The sequence below is a fragment of the Canis aureus genome, chromosome 22, assembly GCF_053574225.1.
Source record: "Canis aureus isolate CA01 chromosome 22, VMU_Caureus_v.1.0, whole genome shotgun sequence".
Taxonomy (NCBI): domain Eukaryota; kingdom Metazoa; phylum Chordata; class Mammalia; order Carnivora; family Canidae; genus Canis; species Canis aureus.
The window spans coordinates 40,489,095-40,512,419 of record NC_135632.1 but is presented as its reverse complement, the minus strand read 5'-3'; the positions used below and the strand labels follow the sequence as shown (position 1 = coordinate 40,512,419).

The 23,325-nt window shown below is 37.8% G+C and overlaps 1 protein-coding gene across 8 annotated transcripts in view; it reads right to left on the bottom strand.

The window, feature by feature from the left end:
- POMGNT2 (protein O-linked mannose N-acetylglucosaminyltransferase 2 (beta 1,4-)) overlaps positions 1 to 23,325 on the bottom strand; it is a 140,622-nt gene that overhangs the window by 95,119 nt on the left and 22,178 nt on the right. For all 8 annotated transcript variants that reach the window (XR_013361442.1, XR_013361439.1, XR_013361440.1 and 5 more), the window contains exons 7-10: positions 16,542 to 16,664; positions 12,791 to 12,977; positions 9,284 to 9,530; positions 2,819 to 3,062 (exon numbers count right to left, since the gene is read on the bottom strand). The gene's annotated coding sequence lies outside the window, so the exon portion shown is untranslated. The remainder of the gene's footprint in view (positions 1 to 2,818; positions 3,063 to 9,283; positions 9,531 to 12,790; positions 12,978 to 16,541; positions 16,665 to 23,325) is intronic.

Here is a 23,325-nt window from a genome sequence, read left to right as displayed (position 1 = left end):
TCAAATGCCTTTTTTAGACCATTTGCAATTCTTCCACCTGCTAGATACTTCTTGAGCTAACAAATATGCACAAATAAGCTCACTTCTTGAACTAACATATACTCAGGGCTAAGTGTTTTGGTGAGGGTAGTGTTAGTTGTTGACACTACTTTCTGAGGGTTAGTTTAACAATTTGTTTTCCTAAAATTGAGTTGGGGTTCAGTGAGGTAATGGGAATTTAGAAGGGCAAGGAAAATAAGGAGGGGAAAGAGGAGAACAGAAAATGAGAGGCAGGACAGAAAAATGTTCAAAGAGGAGCATTTCAGAATAGGACCAGGAAGGAAGGTAGGAAGAAAAGGCAAGATGGGCTATGTAAAGGGTAGGAGATAGAAGTATATCCACAAGATTTTTGTTCAAATGGATCTGCCTTACAACACCCACACAGCAAGAATATTATTTAAATCTTGACTTGTATCCTCCACATTAGACTAACTACAGTGTCTATAGTAAGTCTATAGTTGTATTAATACTATAGAAATTGGATTTCTGTGTTTTCTATTTAGACAAATATTTCAGCCCATAAATGTATTATTTTCAGCTATATGACAGAAAAAAAACAACCTAAAACAAAAATCTTGCTTGGTTTCATATTTTTCCTCATAAAATAAAAGATCCAGGCACCCATGATGGTCTAGAAACTGTCACAAACCTGGATGAAAGCAGAAATTGGCTTTGGAGCAAAAGGGATAGATGCACACCAAATAGCTGAAATAATCTTGAAAAAGAAGTACGGAATTGGAGAATTCAACTGTCCTGATCTCAAAAATTACTACAAAAATACAGCAATCAACATAATGCAGTATTAGCATAAGAGTAGACAGCAGAACCGGTGAAATAGAGAATCCAGAAATAAACCTAAACTTTTATGACCAATTGATTTTAAACAAAGGTGTCAAGACCATTCAATGAGGGAAAGAATAGTCTCTGTAGACTGAATATTCACATGCAAAAGAATGAATATGAGTCCCTATATCACACCACACACAAAAATTAACTCCAGATGGGTCCATGACCTAAATGTAAGAGCTAAAACTATAAAACCCTTAAAAGAAAAGAAAGGCGGGGGGGTAAATCTTTCTAACCTGAGATTTGGCAGTGGATTCTTAAATATGACACCAAAAGCACGAGCAACTCAAATACATTAGATAAATTGGACTTCACCAAAATTAAAAACTTCTGTGCATCACAGGACATTATCAAGGAAATGAAAAGACAACCTAGGGAATAGGAGGAAATGTTGTGTGATAAGGGTCTAGTGTCCAGAATATATGAAGAATTCTTACGATTCAAATGTAGAAAGACAAACAATCCAATTTTAAAATGAGCAAAGGGCTTACATTTCTCTAAAGAAGGTGTACAAATGGCCAAGAAGCACATAAAATGATGTTCATCATCATTAGCCATTAGGGAAAGGCAAATCAAAATCACATGAGGTACCACTTCACATCCATAAGGATAGCTATAATTAAAAAAAAACACACACAAACAGAAAATAACAAGCATTGGCAAGGATATAGAGAAATTGGAACCCTTATACTTTGTGGTGGGAATGCAAAATAGATCAGTCCTAGTGGAAAACTGTCAGTTCCTCCAAAAAGTTAAACATACTGTATGACCCTGAAATTTTACTCCTAGGTATAGACCCCAAATAATTGAGAACAGGCACTGAAACAGGTACATGTACCCACTCACAGAAGCACTATTCATGATAGTAAATGGAAACAGCCCAAATGCCCATCAGTAGATGAACAGATAAACAAATTGCAGTGTATACATACAATAAAATATCACTTAGCCATAAAAAGAAATTGAGTGCTGATACATGCCACAGCATGGATGACCACTAACACGTTACGCTAAGTGAAAGAAGCCAGATGCAAAAGGTCATATGTTAGAGGATTACTACTTATAGGAAATATCTAGAATAGATAAATTCATAGAGACAGAATGCAGATTGCTGGTTTTGAGGAGCTGGGAGCAGGGCAGGAGGGAGAGGAGAGCAAGTTGTATTTGATGGTTAAAGGGTTTACTTTAGAGTGATGGAAATTTTTTTTACAAGTAGATAGAGGTAGTTCTTGTGCAATATCATGAATGTACTGAATGCCACGGAATTTTTCACTTCAAAATAGTTAATTTTATATAATGGAAATTATACCTCAATATATTATTTTTAAAAAGGGAACTATCCATTACAAATAACATATTGCATGTTATCCTGAAAGGTTAGAGTCAATGTCTGACTAAAACCTAGTGACCTGAATTGTCAAAAACTAAACTCACAGACTTCATAAAGTTGATTGTCTTTTCTCCTTGTGCCACTTTAAATTCTTTCTAGGTCTCTGTGAGAGATTAGGGTCACTATGACACAAGTGGGGGAAACACGGAAGGGAAAGAATTCCTGGTAGGGCGATTCCTGACTGCTGGTCACATTATCAGTAAAATCTCTGTGATTCTCTAAGTCTAATGACAAGCGGAACCCCTAAATGAAGCTTTATAAGTATGACATCTTTTATAAACATAATGACTTCATACTTTATTAGTATAATAGTATTCTGTATTACCTAAGACATTCTATAAGAATGTCTATAAATTACTTTAAAATGCTATGACCTAAGGTGTGATATATCAGGTTGAACAATGAAAAACTGCAGATACTCAAGTTTTTGCCCTACAAATTTGGCCATTTCATATCATTTCGTGTCTAATAACTGCATGCATTAGCTTTGAACTACAACAATAATGTCCTACAACATTAAGGAGTCAATAGCCTTAATCATACCTCAGAAAGGCATTTAATCACTTGATCAGAAAGTCATACTTATCAGGTTTAGTTTTATACATGTTGGGTTGGAAGTACTTGCAGAATAGCCAAGTGGAGATGTTCAGGAGGCCATTGGGTATAAGCCTCTGGAGCTTAAGAGAGATTTAGGCTGCAGAATAGGTTCCAGAGAAATCAGAACAGATTTGGTAATGGAGCTGTGGGATTAGATGAGTTTTTTCAGAGAGAGTATCTTCACATAACCCTGTTGAAAAAGAAGGTAAAACAAAACAAAACAACCAATTGTCTCTAAATACATAAATCACCAATTTGGCAAGGCAGTAAACTTGGTGAGTGACTCATATTTTCTTTGAAATGTTCTGCTTTTAATCTTCAATAAATTGGTAGCCTAGGCTATCAAATGGTCCATATGATAAATTACATATATATTATTCTGAGGTTACCCAAGTGTTAATAATAGTGGCTGTGGCAGAGATTAATAGGAGCTCCCTGCAATCTTTCTCTTTGTCTTCTTCCTTAGTAATAAGAACCCTGATGTTTAGCAAGGGACATTGGTGCCCAAATTACTAACTCAATCCCAATAGAACTATATTACTAGGGTTCTATTCAGATTTTCCATTTCTTCTAGAGCTAGTTTTAGTAGTTTGTGCCTTTTCAAGAATTTTTCCAATTCATCTAAGTTATCTAATTTCTTGCATATAATTGTCTATAGAACTTCCAATACTTTTTATTTATGTTAGGGCTATAGCAATGTCCTCTCTTTTATTACTGATTTTAGTAATTGGAGTCTTCTCTTTTTTTCTTAGTCTATCTAAAAATTGTCAATTTTGTTGGTCTTTTCAAAAAACCAACTTTTAGTTTTGGTGATTTTCTATTTTTATTCTATATTTCACTTATTTCTATTTTAACCCTTATTATTTCCCTCCTCCTGCTTGTTTTGGGTTTAATTTGCTTTTCTTCTTCTAGTTTCATAAAATAGAAGGATAGGCAACAGATTTGATATCTCTCCTTTTTGAGAATGTAGGCATTTAAAGCTATAAATTTCCCTGTGAGCACTGCTTTATCTGAATCGTGTAAGTTTTAGAATATTGTGTTTTCATTTTCATTCATCTCAAAGTATTTTCTAACTTCATTAGTGATTTCTTCTTTGACCCTTTATTTATGTTGTTTAATTTCCACATACTTGTGAATTCCACAAAAATTCTTCTGTTATTGAATTTAATTTCATTCCATTGTGATTGAAGAAGATACTTTGTATGATATCAATATTTTAAAATTTATTGAGTTGTGCTTTACGGCTTAACATGAGTTCTATCCTGGAAATGGTCCATGTGCACTTGAGAAGAATATATATTCTGTTGTTGGATGTAGTGTTCTATAGATGTCTAATAGGCCTAGTTGGTTTATAGTATTGTTTAAGTCTTTTAATTTTTTTTCTGACCTTAAGTCTTCTATTTTCTTGTTGATCTTCTGTGTACTTTGTTCATTGTTGAAAGTAAGATATTGAAGTCTCCAACTATTATTGTTGAATTGTCTATTTTTTGCCTTTAATTCTGTCAGTTATTTGTTCAATTATTTTTTGGCTCTGTTATAAGGTGAATACATATTTATAATTACTCCATCTTGAGGGATTGATTCTTTGATCCTTAGAAAATTTCCTTCCTCATTTCTAGTAACAATTTTTATCTTAAAGTCCATTTTTGTGTGATATCAGTACAGCCATTGCAGCTTTCTTTTGGTTATTCTTTGCATGGTATATCTTTTCTCATCCTCTTGCTTTCAACCTATTCAAGTCTTTGAATCTAAAGTGTTTCTTGCAGATACAACATAGTTGGATCTCTTTTTTAACCATTCTGCAATCTCTGTCTTATATTATTTAAACCATTTACATTTAATGAAATTATTACTAAGACAGAATTTATGTCTATCATTTTGTTGTTTCCTATTTGTCTCATGTATTTTTTTATTCCTCCATTATTACCTTGTCTTGTGTAAAATATTTTCTACTGTACCATTTTTATTCACCTGTAGTTTTTTTTTTAGAATATATATATATATTTAGTCGTTTTATTAATGGTTGCCTTGGGGATTATAATTAACATCTATATTTCAATAATCTAGTTTGTACTAGTGACAACTTTTTTTTTTTAATTTATGATAGTCACAGAGAGAGAGAGAGAGAGAGAGAGAGGCAGAGACATAGGCAGAGGGAGAAGCAGGCTCCATGCACCGGGAGCCCAACGTGGGATTTGATCTCTAGTCTCCAGGATTGTGCCCTGGGCCAAAGGCAGGTGCTAAACTGCTGCGCCACCCAGGGATCCCTACTAGTGCCAACTTAATTTCAATAATACAGGAATTTTTCTCTGATATAAGTGCATTCCCTCTCTCCTCCTTTGTGCTATTATTGACATATAAAGTACTTTGTTAGATATTATATGCCCTATGACACATATTTATAAATATTGCTTTATGCAGTTGTCTGTTAAATCAGATGGAAGAAAAGAGTTTCAAACAAAAGTTACATTTATATAGTCTTTTATATTTATCTATGTGTTATCTTTTTTTTCTATGTGTTATCTTTACAAGTGTTCTTTATTTCTTTTTTTTTCTTTTTTTTTTTAATTTTTATTTATTTACTTATGATAGTCACAGAGAGAGAGAGAGAGAGGCAGAGACACAGGCAGAGGGAGAAGCAGGCTCCATGCATCGGGAGCCTGATATGGGATTCGATCCCGGGTCTCCAGGATCGCGCCCTGGGCCAAAGGCAGGCGCCAAACCGCTGCGCCACCCAGGGATCCCTGTTCTTTATTTCTTGATGTGAGAAGTGGGAGATGTGAACAGGACAAATTAAAATGCCACAAAGCTCATTGTTCTTACCATAATTCAGTGATATTTCTTGAATAAATATTTCTTGGATTATTGCAAGTCTTTGATTTATATCCAGCATTCTGAAAAAGATTTTGACAATTTCTGCCTGTGTTCTCATTACTTTCATGGAGGAATGGATTTTTTGGAGATCTTTATTTTGCCATTCCCACTGATGTTATTCTAGTGCCTAGCTAAAAGTTCCGTATTCCCTATCTTTCCTGGTAACTATTATGACTGTGTGACTAAGTTTTGGCCAATGAGCTCTAAAAAGTATTGTGTGGCAGCTTCTGAGGAAACTCACTTAAAAGACAGCTGTCAGGGCACCTGGGTGGTGCAGTTGGTTGAGGTCAGGTTCAACTCCTGGTTTCAGGTCAGGTCATGATCTCAGAGTCCTGGGATCCAGCCCCATGGCAGGCTCCAGGAGTGCTCAGATCAGAAGTCTGCTAAAGTTTCTCTCTCCCTCTCTCTCTGTCCCTCCTCCTTGCATTCTCTTTTTCTAATAAATAAATCTTAAAAAAAAAAAAAAAGACAGCTGTAATGTGCCCTTTCATCCTTTCCTGTTCCCTTCCTCCAATCTCCTACCTGGAATATGAATGTAAGGTTAGAGCTCTGACAGCTATCTTTGACCCTGAGAATGACAGCCACTCCCTAAGAATGGTGCACTGGAGAGCTATAAATAGATGTCTCATGATGATTTTGGAGCTACCATACAAGCTCTAGAGAGCCTGTTCCCAGATATATTAGATAAATATTTTCTGTCTTGCTATTATTTTTAATATTCTCCCCCCCAAGAATTGCAGCTGAAATTAATTCTGACTCATATAGTACTTACCATGGATTACAGGATTATTACTTACATGGATTACAGGAATATTAGTTGCTTTTACTTTTTAAAATATTTTGTGTATTATATGGTTTTTCCTTATTAGCAGTTATTATTTTATGCAAGAAAAAAGCTATTTGCACTATAAATATATAGTGATATTAATGTATATACTAAAACATATATATGAGTTTAATACATAATACAGATTAAAATAAATATATGTCACATTTGTGTGTATATCATATGTATATATGGACATACATATGTTTCCATCTTTTTATGTTTTAGAAGGTTAAAAACTGTCTTCTTTTACATGGTCATATATATCAGATTGATGCATTTCCAAAATAATTGGAACACAATCACAACTAGTCAATCAAGTAAATCAAGAGTTCAATCTCAAGACTTTGTTTCAGTTGCTAGGTTAGGGGGAAGTGAGGATGAGTTAGAGGTGGGGGAGGAGATTACAGCTTATGAGAGATGGAGGTAGATACAGACTGAGGAAAGACATGCTAGTAAAATAAGGAGCACTGACACACATCATCAGCACAGCGGGGTCTGAAACAGCCCCCCTCCCCTGCTCCTGTTTTTGGAAGGAGAGAGGGAAGGACATTTTGTTGTCACAAATGGGTGGAGATATATATATATAATATATATATGTATCTTCAACAATTTTTAAGTTTATATTATATTCAGATCATTAAGAATGTAGAATGTTTACTCATATTATCGTTAATCATAATGTAATGAATAATGTTTATTCATGTTGTAAATCTTATTGTTTCTATTCTTGTGTAACTTTTGGTTTTTTTTTTAAGATTTTATTTATTTGTTCATGAGAGACACTGAGAGACAGAAGCAGAGACATAGGCAGAGGGAGAAGCAGCTCTATGCAGTGAGCCAGATGTGGACGCAATCCTGGATCTCAGGATCATGCCTTGAGCCAAAGGCAGATGCTCAACCGCTGAGCCACCCAGGCATCTGTAACTTTTTTGTTTTTTTGGGTTTTTTTGTTTTGTTTTGAGAGAGAGAGAGCATGTGTGAGGAGAGAGCGCAAGCAGGGAGAGAGGGAGAGGGAAAGAAAGAATCCCAAGCTGATTCCATACCTAGCATGGAACCATCACAGGGTTCAATCTCACGACCCTGAGATCATGACCTGAGTCAAAATAAGCATCAGACACTTAACAGATTGATCCACCCAGGTGCCCCCAATTTTTTTTTTCTTAGAGTTAAAATAGCCTCTCTTTTGTTTGCTTAGTTTTCTTCATGTGTATCATGAATTAGTCCCAAACTCTGCATTAGGTCTCTATAGCACCCTCAAAATTGTTTTTGGTGCATTTCTTCTCATGCATTAGAAAATCTACTTATTTCTATTTTCTTTTCAGTGATCTCCTTCTTGTAATCTTTTTTTCATTAGATACATCCTTTGAATATATTCATGTTTCCATATCTTTTCCTTTTAAAGAAATTTTACCTCTTCTTATGCTGTCTGTTGGTATTCGTTAATTACAGTATTTTCCTAGTGAGACAGTCACACAATAAATAATCAATCTCTTTCATGTGATTTCTCCCAGAATTAGTGGTAATCCCAGGATGCTTGTGCCAGTCTACAGATGGGAAGCTCTGGACTTGGTAAATCAAATCCAAATGTCTTCCCTATATTACTGTGGTAGTAGTAGACATTGTTCATGTCCTGCCCTGATCCACTGTACTGGGCTGGTGCTCTATCCTCAGTCAGCTATTGTAAGGGTTGCTGCTAATGGCTCAAATGTATACCTTTCCCTGGAGACTATTCTTGGCCAATGAGAGCCACCTTACAGGGAAATGCCTGAGAGGCTATATCTTCCCTCCAGGCATCATGCAGCCAGTATCTAACTGATAAGGGGATAGAAAAGCTGAGCCCCCTTGCCCCAAAGAGGACAACTCTGTGGTGTCATTCATACTCCAGAACTCCCCCATAGGATCAGGCTTAGGTTAGACCTCAACTGAAGCCTCATCTGTGCTTAGCCACTTTCCCTGCTCTATCCTGCTTCCCTTACCTTCTTCCAGGTTTCTCCTGAAAGCACAATTTCAGTGTGTCTCTTGAATAAAAACCCTGCCTCAATCTCTGCTTCTGGAAACCCAACCAAAGACGATGGTGAACATCAGACATTTTTTGGCTTCTTAGCATGCATTCTCCCTTCTTAAGAGCACCAGAGTTGTCCATTGTGAAATGATCTCCCCACCCCACCCCCCACCCCTTTGTGAACAGTCTTGATATGACTGAATCTGGGTACATGCTCTGCCATCATTAAGCTGCAGGGGCTTGTGAAGGTCCCTTCTACTAGGCCCTTCCTCTCACTGCTTTGGTATAGCAGGCCCGGGCATGTGACCTAAATTCAGCCAGTTTGACATTTTGTCCTGAGATTATAAATCTTAAGCAAGTAATGCAAAGATAGAATGGCTCTTTGAGGTTCATTTATACCATTACAGACTTCTGGTAGCCTGTTTCTCCTTCTCAACTTTTCTGTGACCTTTAGCTTCCAAAGCCTTGGTTCCTGCCTATGCTACTTGGTTAGCCTTTTGTGAGTGTGCTCCAAATCCTTCCAGTAACTTGTGTAAATCTTGTGTAAATCTCTCGCCCAGGTTCTCTTGCTTATCACCAAAAAATAATAAATAATGCAGGTATCTGTCTTTCATCTAAGTGCAGAGTGAAAACAGATCTGGGACAGGACCACTAATTCAGAAGAGGATAGACACAAGGCTTCTGAATTTGGTGAGTAATAGCCTACCTGGACAGCTCTCCTGGCTTCGAGGAAGAGGTAGGAGTAAATGAAGCATTTCTCAACTGGGTAAATTACACTTTGATCCTATGTGAGATGCTGGATGAGTCTCTTCTCTTAGAAAGCAATTGTCTGGCTTTCAGCATCCAAATATACATACACCTTAATGCAAAATGTCCCTTCAGTTGACATTTTTCTTTTTCTTATATGTTGTTGCATTTTTCCATTTCTTTTCTTATATGTTCACATAACAATCCTGAAAATAGAGGAATTTATTGGCATGAAGACAGCTGTACTCCCTAATAAAAGTATCTTCTGGAGGAAAATTTTTTCTTATGAGTGGAATTTTCCCCCAAAGATTGTTCACTTTTTGGATTATAGGGAAGGAAATGAGCTCAACAGAAAAACCAAAATAGACACACATGATTCCAGAGGAATCTAAAGACAACCGTCTGGTCTGAGTTACCAGGCAACTGTCTCTCCAAAGATGCTGTCATTTGACTATATAGAATAATCAAGTGATTGAATTTCTGATTCAAGAGATCTTGGGATCATAATAAATTTACATGATTTTTAAAGAGCATAAGCAGAAATCTCTCTCTTTCTTGGCACACATGTTCCAGTGATCTGTTTTGTTTTTGTTTTTGTTTTTTTCCACAGTTTCTTTGTTATGTGTCTTCAAACCAAACAGGTTTTCATCTGTTTGGGATGTTTTTGTTGGATCCTGTTGAGAGTGAAATGATCTGGGAGGGAGGAACGGAAGACCATTCAAGATACTGATTACTAGTTGCTTTAGATTCTGATCTTATGGTCAGGAACATGTTTTATCCGTAAGAAACAAAAGAAAAAACTGCACATAAACATCACCTTAAACAACAGTCTGGAGGTGAAGATTGGAGGTGAAATCATCTGCCTTAAACCTTTTATTTTATAGTTAAGGAAACTTATGCTTCAGGTGACTGTGACCTTCTACTGTCATTCAGCTAGTTCTCTTGGTTTTCAGGTATTCAGACTTGGACTTGAACTATACCACTAGCTTTTCTGGGTCTCCAGCTTGCAGACCACACATCATGGTACTTTTCAGCCTCCAACATCATGTGAACCAATTCCTTAAAATAAATTTCTAACTTCAGATATATATATGTTGATTGAACATATAATATTTACATATATACATATATACATATATACATATATACACACACACACACACACACATATATATATTTTGTGTCTCTAGAAAACCGTGACTAACACAGCATCCCTGCTTGCCTTCCTCTCCTTCCCTGTCCTGCTTCATTCACTTTCTAAATGGCCTTCCCTGGAAATGTTTCCGTAATAAATCACTTTCGCATGAATACACATCTCAGAGTCTGCTCTAGGGCACCTGACCTTCTAAGATAATTCCCCAAATCCCCTTTCCCTTTTCAAGGCCACTCCTGCCCCTCCCATAGAATGCCCCACATCTCCCCATGATCTGGTAACTACAGGGTTAACGTTTGATTCAGCAGGGGTCCTCCTGGATCCTGTTCCTGGGCTACAATCAGCACTTGTCTGCTTAGTCTTGGCCTGGGCCATGGCAGTAGTTAAATATTTTGAATACCAACCCTGAGCCTATTTAAGTGTTCGGGCTATATGATATAAAAACTAACTAAAGTGTCTGCTCCATTCATAAAATCTCCCAGTTTTCATATAGATTTAATATATAGGGGAGGTCCTCCTGTCATGTTTGAGCCACATAAGCCTGCCACTCTGGCCATGATTGATTAGACCAAGGATAGACACCTGGGCTAATTAGATTCTCTCCCCAGAAACTTGAACTGAGGGATGGAGGGTTGGTATTAGTTGGGGCTGAATCACTATAACGGCATCATCACCCTAAGAGGAAGGTCTATGAACGCCTGGTCTTGCCCTATTCAGGGCCTGAATGTTTAACTCTTCTGGTAGTAGCTTTCCAATAAATTACCATTTTTGCTTACATTTGCTAGAGTAGCTTTTTGTTTCTTGTTACCAGAAAACTCTTAGCTAATATCCTATATTAACATCTGGAATGAGCACTACTTGTTTGTCTTGTGCACCACCTCTGGCACTTAGCATCGACCAGCATGGATTAGGCGCTAACCTAATAAATATTTGCTGCCAAATATAAATACACAGGTCTCCATTTATTTATTTTATTACCACTTTGGTAGGAAAGAGAAGAGTACCTCATGTGCATGTAAATATACAGGCTTGAAAATGGGAAAATTTCATTAATATCACTTGAGGATGTGTGATCTATAGAGGAAAAATAAATTTAAATGCCTCCTGCTTGCATTCATACTTTTTCTTTGTCAAAGTTTCCTCCAACTAATTAGCCTATCTCCTGGCCTATCTTTGTTTCCTAAATGTAACATAGTTATTATACTGATCAGTGTTAAAAATTTTTTAGGGTTAAAAATCTTAACTTAATTTAGGAGGTCTCCAAAATCCCTGTCAGGCTGGTGAACATGGACTCACTGGTACTAAAGTAAACCATTCAGGCACCATCTCTGATTTTCCCATGTCATTCTTCAACGTTACTCCATTCATTTTCTTTCTTTCTTAGCTCCATATTCTATACCTCCCAGTACTCCATTTTGATCTATTAGGTTAGAAATTGTAGCAACTGCAGGTTAGGATTTTTGCCTAAATGAAGAGAAAATGACTGCGCTCAAGATACAGTCTTCTTTACTCTGCTAACATGAAGTAGTACTTTAGGGAGACGTCAATTTGGGAATCTAAGTTGTTAACAAGTTAACCATCCATCCTGTTGCTACTAGCGTCTTGAGAGAGAAAATCCCAAGTTTCACATCCAAAAATCAGGTTGTTGTCATCATCACTGCCAGAGAATCAGGCCAGCAAGAGGGCGTTCTCAGACACAAAACAACTGGTTTTGCTCCTGATGGCTTCTGCTGAATCATCAGTAACAGTCAGACAACATGTGGGTGCCAACAGTGACAGTCAAGACAGGCAGAAACACACAGAGGGAAAAAGTTGAGTTCTATCTCTTGCTTGTCAGCAGACCTGTCAGTTGTTACTCTGAAGTGATTTGAAAGTTCAAGCAAACAGAATAAGCCTTTAAAGGATTTGTAGGTATTGCTGCTTAACTATGAAGTCTGGGCAAGCCAGAAGCTTAGGAATGGAGCACATGGACCCAAAGAAAATGCTTTTGTGTGTATAAGGTAAGAAAATGGACTTGAACCCATAGGAACTATGAAATGTTTTCATTTTCTGCCACTTGAGAAAGATCCATGACAAAGGTGTCACCTGAATTTAATAACAGAAAAGTCTATGAACATACCTTTAACATCTGAGGGTGTGACAGCTAATAAGAAAGAAGCCTTCTCATCACGACTCCAAAATATTACTTCATTTTGCCCTAGGGTGATTCAAGTGTACTCATCAAAGCAGAGAAACTGTCTGAACATGGGGAGCACACCCACTAACCTGCTGTTTATTAACTTTGAACTAGTGAAAACAAAGCCAAGTCCTTACCTTGAATATAGAAAAGTTTAAGACAGCAGGCTCTTGTTTAGTTAGATCTCTTGGTTCCATCCTTGCAATAGTGAGACATGGCATCATTTACTGAGAGCCTAAATGTGCCAGGCATCCTCCTAGGCCGTCATATGTATGTCACAAAGTCTCCTGGACAACTGAGTAAGACAGGTATTACCTCCATTCTCTGTTTTACAAATCAGGAAACTGAGTCTCAGAGAGGATAAATGACTGCCCAGGACCACCCAGAGGGTGGAAAGCAAAGATTAGAATAGAATTTTGTCTGTCCCAGAAGCCCAGGCTCTTTGCTACAAGGAAATGCCTGGAAAAATCATGAGTTGTTTACTGCTCCTCTGAACTGCAGAAAGGTGTCCACAACCTGTCCCTCACCTTCCTTGCTACTTAGCATTTCCTTGCTAAGTGTGGTTTCCAGATCAGCATATCAGCTCAGTATCTTCTGGAAACATCTTAGACAAGCAGAAACTCAGGCCCCACCCCAGACTATTAAGCCAGAATCCACTCTCTAAACTTGGAAGAGAACTGATCACCTTCCTCACTAGTACCTATATTGTCGGCTTTTAATAACACACTTATTATCCTGTGGCAGAGAGGAACTCCGAGAAACAGTTTATGTGCCCTTCATCAAACCTCTGACTTTCAAAGTGAAAGAAGGATGTCACTTCTACTAACCCCTTGACAAAACAGAAATGTTCATTAAACAAGCAGGGGAAAGCAGCAAGAGAAGCATTTCAACAGGTTTTGCTGATAAGGCGGTGGGCAGCTGCACTCACTGGCACCTGGATAGTACAAGGTAATGCTAAATATTAACATCTAAGAAGATTAGTGGGGATTATAGGAGGAGAGTCTCATTGGGTTAAAGGTCCTTTGCTCACAAATCTCCTCAATACTAGGGAGCCTCAAACAGTCCTTGGGGAGGAGCCTCACAGTTAAAGTGACAAAGCAAAAGGCTAGAGGAAGGTTACTGTTCTAGGGGTCTCCTTTGGGGTATGAGTCCTATCTCTCCAGAGTGGGTGATGACCAATCATGGAGACTAGGCTTAAAGGGACTTCTCTTCTATAGGAGAGGGTGGACCTAAGTGAAATAAGTCAGACAGAGAAAGACAAATACTGTATGATTTCACTTACATGTAGAATCTGAAAAACAAAGCAAATAAACAAATGGAAAGGACTTCCTCAGGCTCCAGGGTTTGGAGAGAACAAAGGGTTACTAGGCAGAGAAAATTAGTAAGAGAGACAAGAAAAGGAAGAGTAAACTTGAAATAGAGTGAAGAGGTTGGTAAATAAAAGAAAGTAACTCAAAATGGAAGAGAGAGAAGAAATTCTTCACCCCTAGAACCATATGATAATATCTTATTTTTCTGAGAACACTTTTTTTTTTTTTTTTTTAACTACCATTGGCTCCAACTTCTTGATCCTTGGAAACCTAAAGCCCTCCCAAAGGTGTCTTCAGGTTACCAGGAACTTATTCTTGTGGGTCCATCAGCTTTACTGTTTGCACATCTTTTTTTTTTTTTTTTTAAATAATGAATGTATTTTTATTTCTCTCCTGATTTTAAAAATGTGAGAATTCTGTAATTCAGTCAAAGCCTTTACTTCCAGGTGACTCCTTCATTGCATCTCAATTCCCTCTTAAACAACAAACTCTTGTTCCAGAAAGCAGTTAGCTTTTCATCATTCTTTCTATCTAGATAACATCCGATGACAAATCCCATAGGCAGAAGTGTATGCATCCAGTGGTCACAAACAATGTAAATTACATTATGAGGGCGAGAGCCTTGATGCCAAAAATGACTCCATGACCACTCTGCACATCTTTCTAACACTCAAGTCCCTTCTATGAAACACTATGCAATGATTGCACCCAGCACAATATTTATCTTATTCAATGCATAGAGTGATTCTGCCCAGGTGGACTTATATACTAATTACTTTACAGATAAGGAGGGATATGGTGGCTCAGAGAGGTTAAGAAATTATGCCAAGGACCTTAGCAATATTTTTCTAGATATATCTCCTCAGGCATGGGAAACAGAAACAAAATGAACTATTAGGACCTCACTAAAATAAAAAGGTTTTGCACAGCAAAGGAAACCATCAACCAAATGAAAGGGATATCTACTGGATGCGAGAAAATATTTGCAAAATATATCTGATAAGGAGTTAATAACCAAAATATATAAAGAACCTATACAACTCAACACCCAACAACCAAATAATCTAATTAACAAATGGGTAGAGGACCAGAGTAGACATTTTTCCAAGGATGACCTACAGTTGGCCAACAGACATATGAAAAGGCGCTCAACATTTGTATTCATCACAGAAATACAAATCAAAGCCACATGAGATATCACCTTACACCTGTTAGAATAGCTAGTATCAAAAAAAAAAACTTACATGTGGAATCTAAAAAACAAAGCAAATGAACAAACAAAGCAGAAACACACCCATAAATAGAGAAAACAAACTAGTGGTTGCCAGAGGGGAGGTAGGTGGGAAGATGGACAAAAGCAGTAAGGAGAGTAGGAGGTACAGGCTTCCAGTAATAAAGGAATAAATCACATGGATAAAAGATACAGGATAGGGAATATAGTCAATAGTATTGTAATAGCAGTCTATAGTGACAGATGGGGAGCTACATGTGTGGTGAGCACAGCATTATAGAGTTCTCAAATCACTGTGTCGTACACCTAAAATGAATATAACATTGTGTGTCAAAACCATATTTAAAAAAAACAAAAAACAAAAACCCTATACTTCAGCATAAATAAATAATAAATAATTTTGAGAATTGTACTTGCTCATATTAAGCCCCTTTAGAAGATTTGCTTATAGATTTAATTGCCTGTAGCTCAAATATTGATCTGCTTCCTGAATTCTAAAGATGGATAGTACAGGACTGTAGTGTTTAGGTTTACAATAGTTAACCTAAAAGCGTTTTTAAAGGTGACCTGAGAAAATTGTTGAGTGGTAAATATCAAGAGCTTTTTAACCATGGAAATGTTTTCACACTTACTATTGTGTGTGCTTATGTGTGCTTGTGTGTATATTATTTGAAATTTGTTATCGATGCTTCTATACTTCAAAATCCAAGAGAAGGGCTAATGCTAAAAAAAGCATAGTGGTAAAATAGAAAAAATGCATAATGATGATGTTGATTTTATTTCTGTATGTATATTAATGTGATAAATCCTAGGAGAGGGGAGTGGGAGAAACCTGTCTTTTGTGTTACTTGAAGCTCTATAGCTACTAGACTTGATTTATTTTATAGTTTATATGATTAAAGAGTAATGCTCATTTGACTTTATAGTCAATGTTTTAATTTAATAAGTGTTTTCATCTTCAAAATAAAAAAAGAGAGAGAACAAAATCAGGCCAAGGAAATATAGTTAGCAAGAAGCCAGGATTTGAATTCTTATCCATGTGACTCAGTGGCAATCTGTTACATTGCTGGCCCCAGTGACCCATGCATCTTAGTATTCATGCCCTATGTGTTCCCTTCCCCTTGAATCTGGACTGGGCCTGTGACCTGCTTCAGCTAACAGAATGTAGATAGAGTTCTAGGCCTAAGTTCCTGAGCTCCCATGCAAGAAGGCTGACTATATCCCTGGAGAGAACATGTGGAGAGGAAAAAGCATTGACACCACATGGAGTAGCTAGGCACCTAGCAGCCAGAGTTAATGTGAAGTGCCATATATGATCCCAATTAAGCCATTCCCATCAGCGCTCACCCCTCACCCTTGAAAAATAATCCTACTGGAAGCATCAGACATGATGGACATTATGCCCCAGCAGACATCATGTGGAGCAGAGATGACAGTGGTTTGCTTCGTTCAAATTCCTGATCAATAGAACTGTGCAAAATGATAAAAAATGGTTGTTATTTTACATCACTAAGTTTTGAGTAGTTTGTTATGTAGCAATAGGTAACCAAGACACACCTCTCTCCTGTGGCTAAGGAGAAAGACACAGTAATGAACTTACAATGTCCTTGAACAAGAAAGATGGGCAGGATAAGAGTAGGTATAAAAAAAAAAGAGTGGGTATAACACAGTTCCCTGGGGTGGAAAGAAAAAAGACAAAGGGCATAATTATGCAGATCTCTAAGTAGGGGAAACAAGAAGCAACAGAATCTTTAGGTCACATATCTCTGCCAGGCAGTATTTCTACCCCAGAGCAATCCTCACAATAGAATTCATGCATGGAAAATAAAAGGGCAAGATTCAGAACCGCCTATTCTCAACAAGAGGGTAATAGACCAAAATGTTCATAGCAGCTTTCTCTGGGTGGTGGTATCACAAAAAAGCTTTCCTAAGTTAGCTTTTTGCTCTTTTCTTGTTCTTCCATATTTTCTACAATGATCGTTTTCAACTAAATCTTACCAAAATTTTAATATCTAAGATATTAAAGTACATGGATTTTAAAAATCCCCCCTCAAGTGCCACAGAAAAGCACTAAGTGTCCAACCCCTATTTCCTTTCTCCTCTTACACCCCACAGGCAACTAATTTAACTATACAGATACAGAAAGAGGCAGAGACACAGGCAGAGGGACAAGCAGGCTCCATGCAGAGAGCCCAACGTGGGACTGGATCCTGGGTCTCCAGGATCACACCCTGGGCTGAAGGCGGCGCTAAACCGCTGGGCCACCAGGGCTTCCCTAGATTTCATTCTTTTTTATGGATAGGTAATATTTCATTATATATATTATAGATTATAGATGCTCATTTTATATATATATATATATATATATATATATATATATATATATATACCATTCATCTATGTAGACACTTGAGTTGCTTTCATATCTTGGCTATTGTAAATAATGCTGCAATAAATATGGAGTGCATATAAATTTAACTATTTCTAGTTTTAGTTCTTTGAGTAGTTATGTCCTCATCCTTAAGTAATGTGCTCATACTTCCATTACTTGGTTTATTAACCTGAAGCATCTCTAGTTTCCCTGTTACAAAACCCTTATTATTTTGTTCAACAAATGCATTGAATACCTACTGTGTGCCATCACTATTCTGTATCAACCTCTCATGCTAAAGGAACAGAAAGCAGGTAGTGTTCATTTAGTTCAGCTTTTCTACCTCTTCCTCATCATTGATTACCTTTGCAACTTTAAATAACATATTTAAACCTCTGGTTGTTGTTCCATCAACTTCTGTCAATAGTTCTTGCTTCTACTAAGTAAGATGAACACTTTGGGGCTTCTATGCTTATTCCACCTTCTTCTGCAGTCCCTCTTTCTCTTCCCAGTTGTTTTCAGCTGGCTTTTATATTTCTTAGATCAATAAGAGTTACATTCTGTTCTGTAACCTTAATGAAGCCTTCTGGGTTTTAAGTTATTCCTAAATGTTGAAATCCAAGAAACAAAGTTTACATTATTGTGATAAGATAAATATTGTTCTTGGCTGAATCGAGTGGGATGGGTAGAAATACATTTTCTTGACAACAGGACCAATATAATACCCTCTTTATCACTTGAAGAAGAATATTCTTAGCATCTAATAAATTTTCTTTTACTTGTGTGTTAGCTATTGCTGCGTAACAAATCACTCCTAAACTTAGTCCTTTAAAACAATAATGATCCTATTATTTCTTATGAGACTATAGGTCAGTTGAGTGCTTCTGCTCATCTGACTGGACTTGGCCAGTCTCCAATGGACTCACTCCTATGGCTGTATTTGGATGCTGAATTAGGCTGAGAATTGATTGGTCTAGAATTGCTGCAGCTTTGATGACTTAGTTTTCCTCTATGTGTTTTTCAAATCCTCCTAACAGTTTAACCTGTGTTTGTTCTCATGGTGGTGGCAGGGCTTCAAGGAGAGCTAAAACATGCAGTACCTTTTCAGGTTTTCTTCTTGGATCATTTGCTGCTGTGGCATTAGCTAAATCAAATCCTATAGCCCAGAGTTGGGGTGTTAGTAGGGGGTTTACAGAAAGTGTGGATACAGGACAGCCATTATTAATTGAACCATTAATGCAAGTCACTAAGTCTGCTACACTTACATTATCAATGCTTCAAAATTATTACATTTTCCTCTGCTTTGTTTGTACATTTATTTTCTAGTGTTTCTAATTGGTTCCTTTTTTTGCTATTGAATGAAGAAACATATGATTTCTTCACTACATGACTAATATTATAAATATTTATTATTATTATTTATTATTTATTCCTTTTTCCTATTTTTTGAAATTTATCCCATGCTTCTTAAAAGCATTCTTGTGAAAGTCCACTATTTTATTTTTGTTGTTGTTGTTGTTTGTTTGTTTGTTTTATCTATTACGAACTGATTGTGTTTAGGCTGGTTAAACAGTTGATATGCTAGGATGTCTTTTTACAGCACTCCTTGGGGAGTTCTTCTGTGTCATATATACCACATCTTCTTTTTGCAGAAAGGATACTTGAGAGACAAAATTTCTAAGCCCTTTCATGTCTGATAGTTAGTTTGACACCTTAAGCTTGTTTCTTTATTGATGACCTGATGTTTCCCAGGAAGCTTGTAGGTTCTTCTCTCAATCCATGATGTTCTAAAGTTTCACTCTAGGCTTGGGTTTTTTAAAAACACTTATTATACCAGGCACTGAGAAGGCCTTTTCAAACTAAAGACTTACATCTTTGTAGAAAATGTTGTTCCATATTTCTTTAATAACTTCCTTCCTTTGGTTTCCAAAATCTCTCTTTACGGACTTCCTATTATTTAGAGATTAAACCTTGTAGAGTGGTTTTCTATGTTCATTAACTCTTCTATTTCCCATTTATTTGATTTTGTTCCATTTCCTAGATGATTTCCTCTTTACCTCCAAGCTTTCTATTGATTTTTTTTTATAACTGCCATTATGGTTCCAAAGATTTTTCTTGTGCTCCTGTTTCCCACCACCACACACAATATTCTGTTCTTGTTTTATAAATGTAATAGCTTCTCAAATCTCTTTGAAGTCACTTAAAGTTTTTGTTGTTGTTGTTGTTGTTTTGTTTATGTATTTGTTCATGCTTCCTTCTGTTCTCTGATTTATCCCCATTTCTTCTGGGGCTAATTTTTCCCTGGACTTGGTCTTTCTTTTTCATGATTTAAATTTTCTTAATATTTTTGATAGTCCTTGTTAACTGTACATACCTAAGATGAAGAGACTGGATAGATTTTTCAAGATAGTTGATACTGATTTCCTCTGCTAGTTTATGTATTGGTCTCTTTCTTTTGGCCTCTCTCTCAACTGAGAGCTCTGTTTAGGTGGCCAGGGCTTATTTATTAGCAGGCTTTGCTTTTGAATGAACAAGAAGGGAGTAGGTTTGAGGTTTTAAGATCCAAAGGTCCCAGAATGGGGAAGACTTCATTCCTGGAGTCCTCCAGGCAGGTTATTCAGTTTCTTTAGAGGGTCTATGGTAGATTGTTAACAGTATGGTTCCTGATGAATCACATCTCCCTGTGTCCATGCCCCTTTAACAATGGCTTTGCAGCAACCCAACAAAGGTGAAGTCTAGGGGCAGGTAGGTAGCTCAGTTGGTTAAGCAACTGCCTTTGGCTCAGGTCATGATCCTGGGGTCCTGGGATCAAGCCCTGAATTGGGATCCCTACTCAGCAGGGAGCCTGCTTCTCCCTCTTCCTCTGCCACTCCCCCTGCTTGTACTTGTGCTCTGTCAAATAAATAAATAAATTTTTTAAGGAAAAAAAAGGTCAAGTCTATTTCTCATCTCTTAAATCTGGTCTGATCTGTGACTTGCTTTGGCTAATGGAATACAGCAAAAGGGACAATATGCAAGTTCTAGAGCCTTGGTTTCAAGAGGCCTTGCAGCTTCATCCTCCCATGTCTTAGAAGGTTTCCACTACAATGAAAGAAAGCCTGAGCTGGATAACTGAATGATGAGAGACCATGTGGAGAGGAACTCAGATGACAGCCAGAACTAAGGCCCCAGACCATCTTAGACTCTTCAGACCCAATGAAGCTGCCAATTGACTGCAGCTGCATACATGACTCTAGGTGAAAACCCAGCCAACCCATAAAATTGTGAGAAATAATAAATGATTTTTAAAAAATTTTCAGCCACTAAAATCTGGAGTGGTTTGTCATGTGGTCGTGGTAACTGATGCAGAGCTATTAAAATTTTGTTTCTATTTTTTCGGGATTGTCTTTGTTCTGTATGTGTGAAATAGATGCAAAGTAGAGATCTAATTGGTTCTGTTGTTCTGAAAACATAACTTCTACTAACCCCTGTTTTCTGTCTTTCTCATTCCAGCCCTCATACCAAACATCTCAAAGCCTTGAATCTTTCTTGCTGGTCACCTGACACAATAACCATTCTCTTCTCCCTACTTAGTAACATAGCTCTGATTTTAGCAACATATCCAGCTAAGACGATATATCTCTTTTTAAAAAATTTATTTATTTATTTGAGAGAGAGCGTGAGGAAGGGAGAAGCAGTGGGAGTGGGAGAGGGAGAAGCAGACACCCCTGCTGAGAGTGGGGCTCATTCTCAGGTCTCTGAGATCATGACGTGAGCTGAGGTCAGACCCTTAACTGACTGACAGTATATTTCTAAGCCTTGCATGTAGGGGCTGCCACATGAAGAAGTTCTAAGCAATAAGATCTAAGTGGAAGAGTTCTGTGGGATTTCCAGACACACTGCTTAAATGGAATTAACCTGCTAGGAAGGGTCCCATTTTTCTCTTCTGTTCTTCCTTCTGTGTGCTGCCCGGAATGTGGATGTAATGGTTGGAGCTCTAGCTGCCACCTAGGAAATGACTTTGAGGATGAAAGATGCACGAAGGGTAATAATATAGCTGAAGAGAAGACTGAATCTCTGATGATAGGGTAGAGGTACCCTTTCAGCTATATACTGCCTACCTCCAGATTTCCTTTACATGAGGCATGAATAAGCTTCTCTCTTGTTTAAGGTACTGCTAATTACCCCTCCCCCCAAACACATACACACACCCTGTTTTATGTATCTGAACTTAATCCTAACTATAATAATTTGGCTTCTGCCTGTCAGCTTGGGATCCTCCTCCACTGCATCCATAACGTATATGTATCTTGGGTTGCTTCTAATTCTAGAAGTTCTGTTGGGCTTTAGAGTATCTTCCATGTCTCGTCTTAATATCTTTTTGAAAATATAGAATACAGTTATAATAATGGTCTTTATGTCCTTGTCTGATAATTCTAACATCTGCATCAGTTTGTTTTTACTCCACTAACTGAAGTTTCCCTTTTCAGGATTTCCTACAATTAATTCTGAAAGGGCTACATTGCCTTAGGTTGGGCTTCCCTAGGAGCAGACACAGATGCAAGGATCTGACTTGAGGGTGATGCCAGACTGGGAGGGGAGTAGGAAAATGAGACAGGGAAGGAAAAGGAACCCACTACAGAGTGTGTTAATGAGCAGGTTATTGCCACGGACATCTGGGACCTCCTTCCACTGGGGCCTGGTGAGATGGCATAGAAAAAAGATGTCCTACCCAAGGGGCAAGGAAACAGGGATATTTAAACACTGAGTCCCATAGGTCATTGGCTGGGAGTTGCTCCAGAAGGGATCTTCTTGCACTTCTAGGCTGCCTGTCCAGATAGGATTGAACAAGATTCCTTTAGCCAGTGAAAGCCCTCAGGCAAAATTCAGGTGCTTGTAGTAGGAAGTGGTTGACATATCTGGGAATGCTATGTGCTGAGGGACTCTGACAATGTCTGTAACATACATCATCCCTGGAGCCCCAGCATCCATTCAACAAACAAGGAAAGAACTACCTGCTCTCTCGAAAGTGCTTTGCCTTTCCCAGTGTGGGTTTCATTGACTTGCTCTGATTCAATGGATTGTGTTCCTTCCGGTTTTTTTTTTTGTTGTTGTTGTTGTTCCTAGGCACTTCACCAAACCTTGTGGTCCTTCCAAATTTAGGAAGAGATATTTTATCCTTTTATGTATAGTCAGCTGATGGGGAAGGCAGTGCTCTTTCAGGCTCCCAGGCACCAGAGGAACATAGCCTCACTTCTGGCTGGGCAGCTAGCCATCTGGCCATTCCATTTTCAGTGCCATGATGTAATTTAATTTCTAAAAACAACCCAAGTCTGGAGTCTGATGGCATAGCCACATCTGGCAAATCTTTGCAACTCAGTTTCCTTATCTGAAAAACAACAAAGAGGGTGTGGGCAGAGGTTAACTCTAGGGTTCTGCAAGCTGAAGGACTCTGATCTCTATGTTGGCAGGCCTGGCCTACAACTCCACAGCCAAGGAGAGTCATCTTCACATGTCACCAATTTCCACCAGGGACTGCTGGTAGGAGTCTTCCCCTCAACTCTGTCCTTTCTGGTTTCATTCCATTTTGAATCTGTAGTCCCGCACCTGAGAGTACATCCCAGTGAAATATCCAGAGGTCAAGTGGTCAGCACAAAGGTGTTCACCACAAGTTCAGAGAAGAATCGTGAATGGTTTACAGCATATTCAGGTGACGGAATATAGTTCAGATGACAGAAGCATTTTGAAGAATTATCAGTGACTTACAGAATCATACAACCC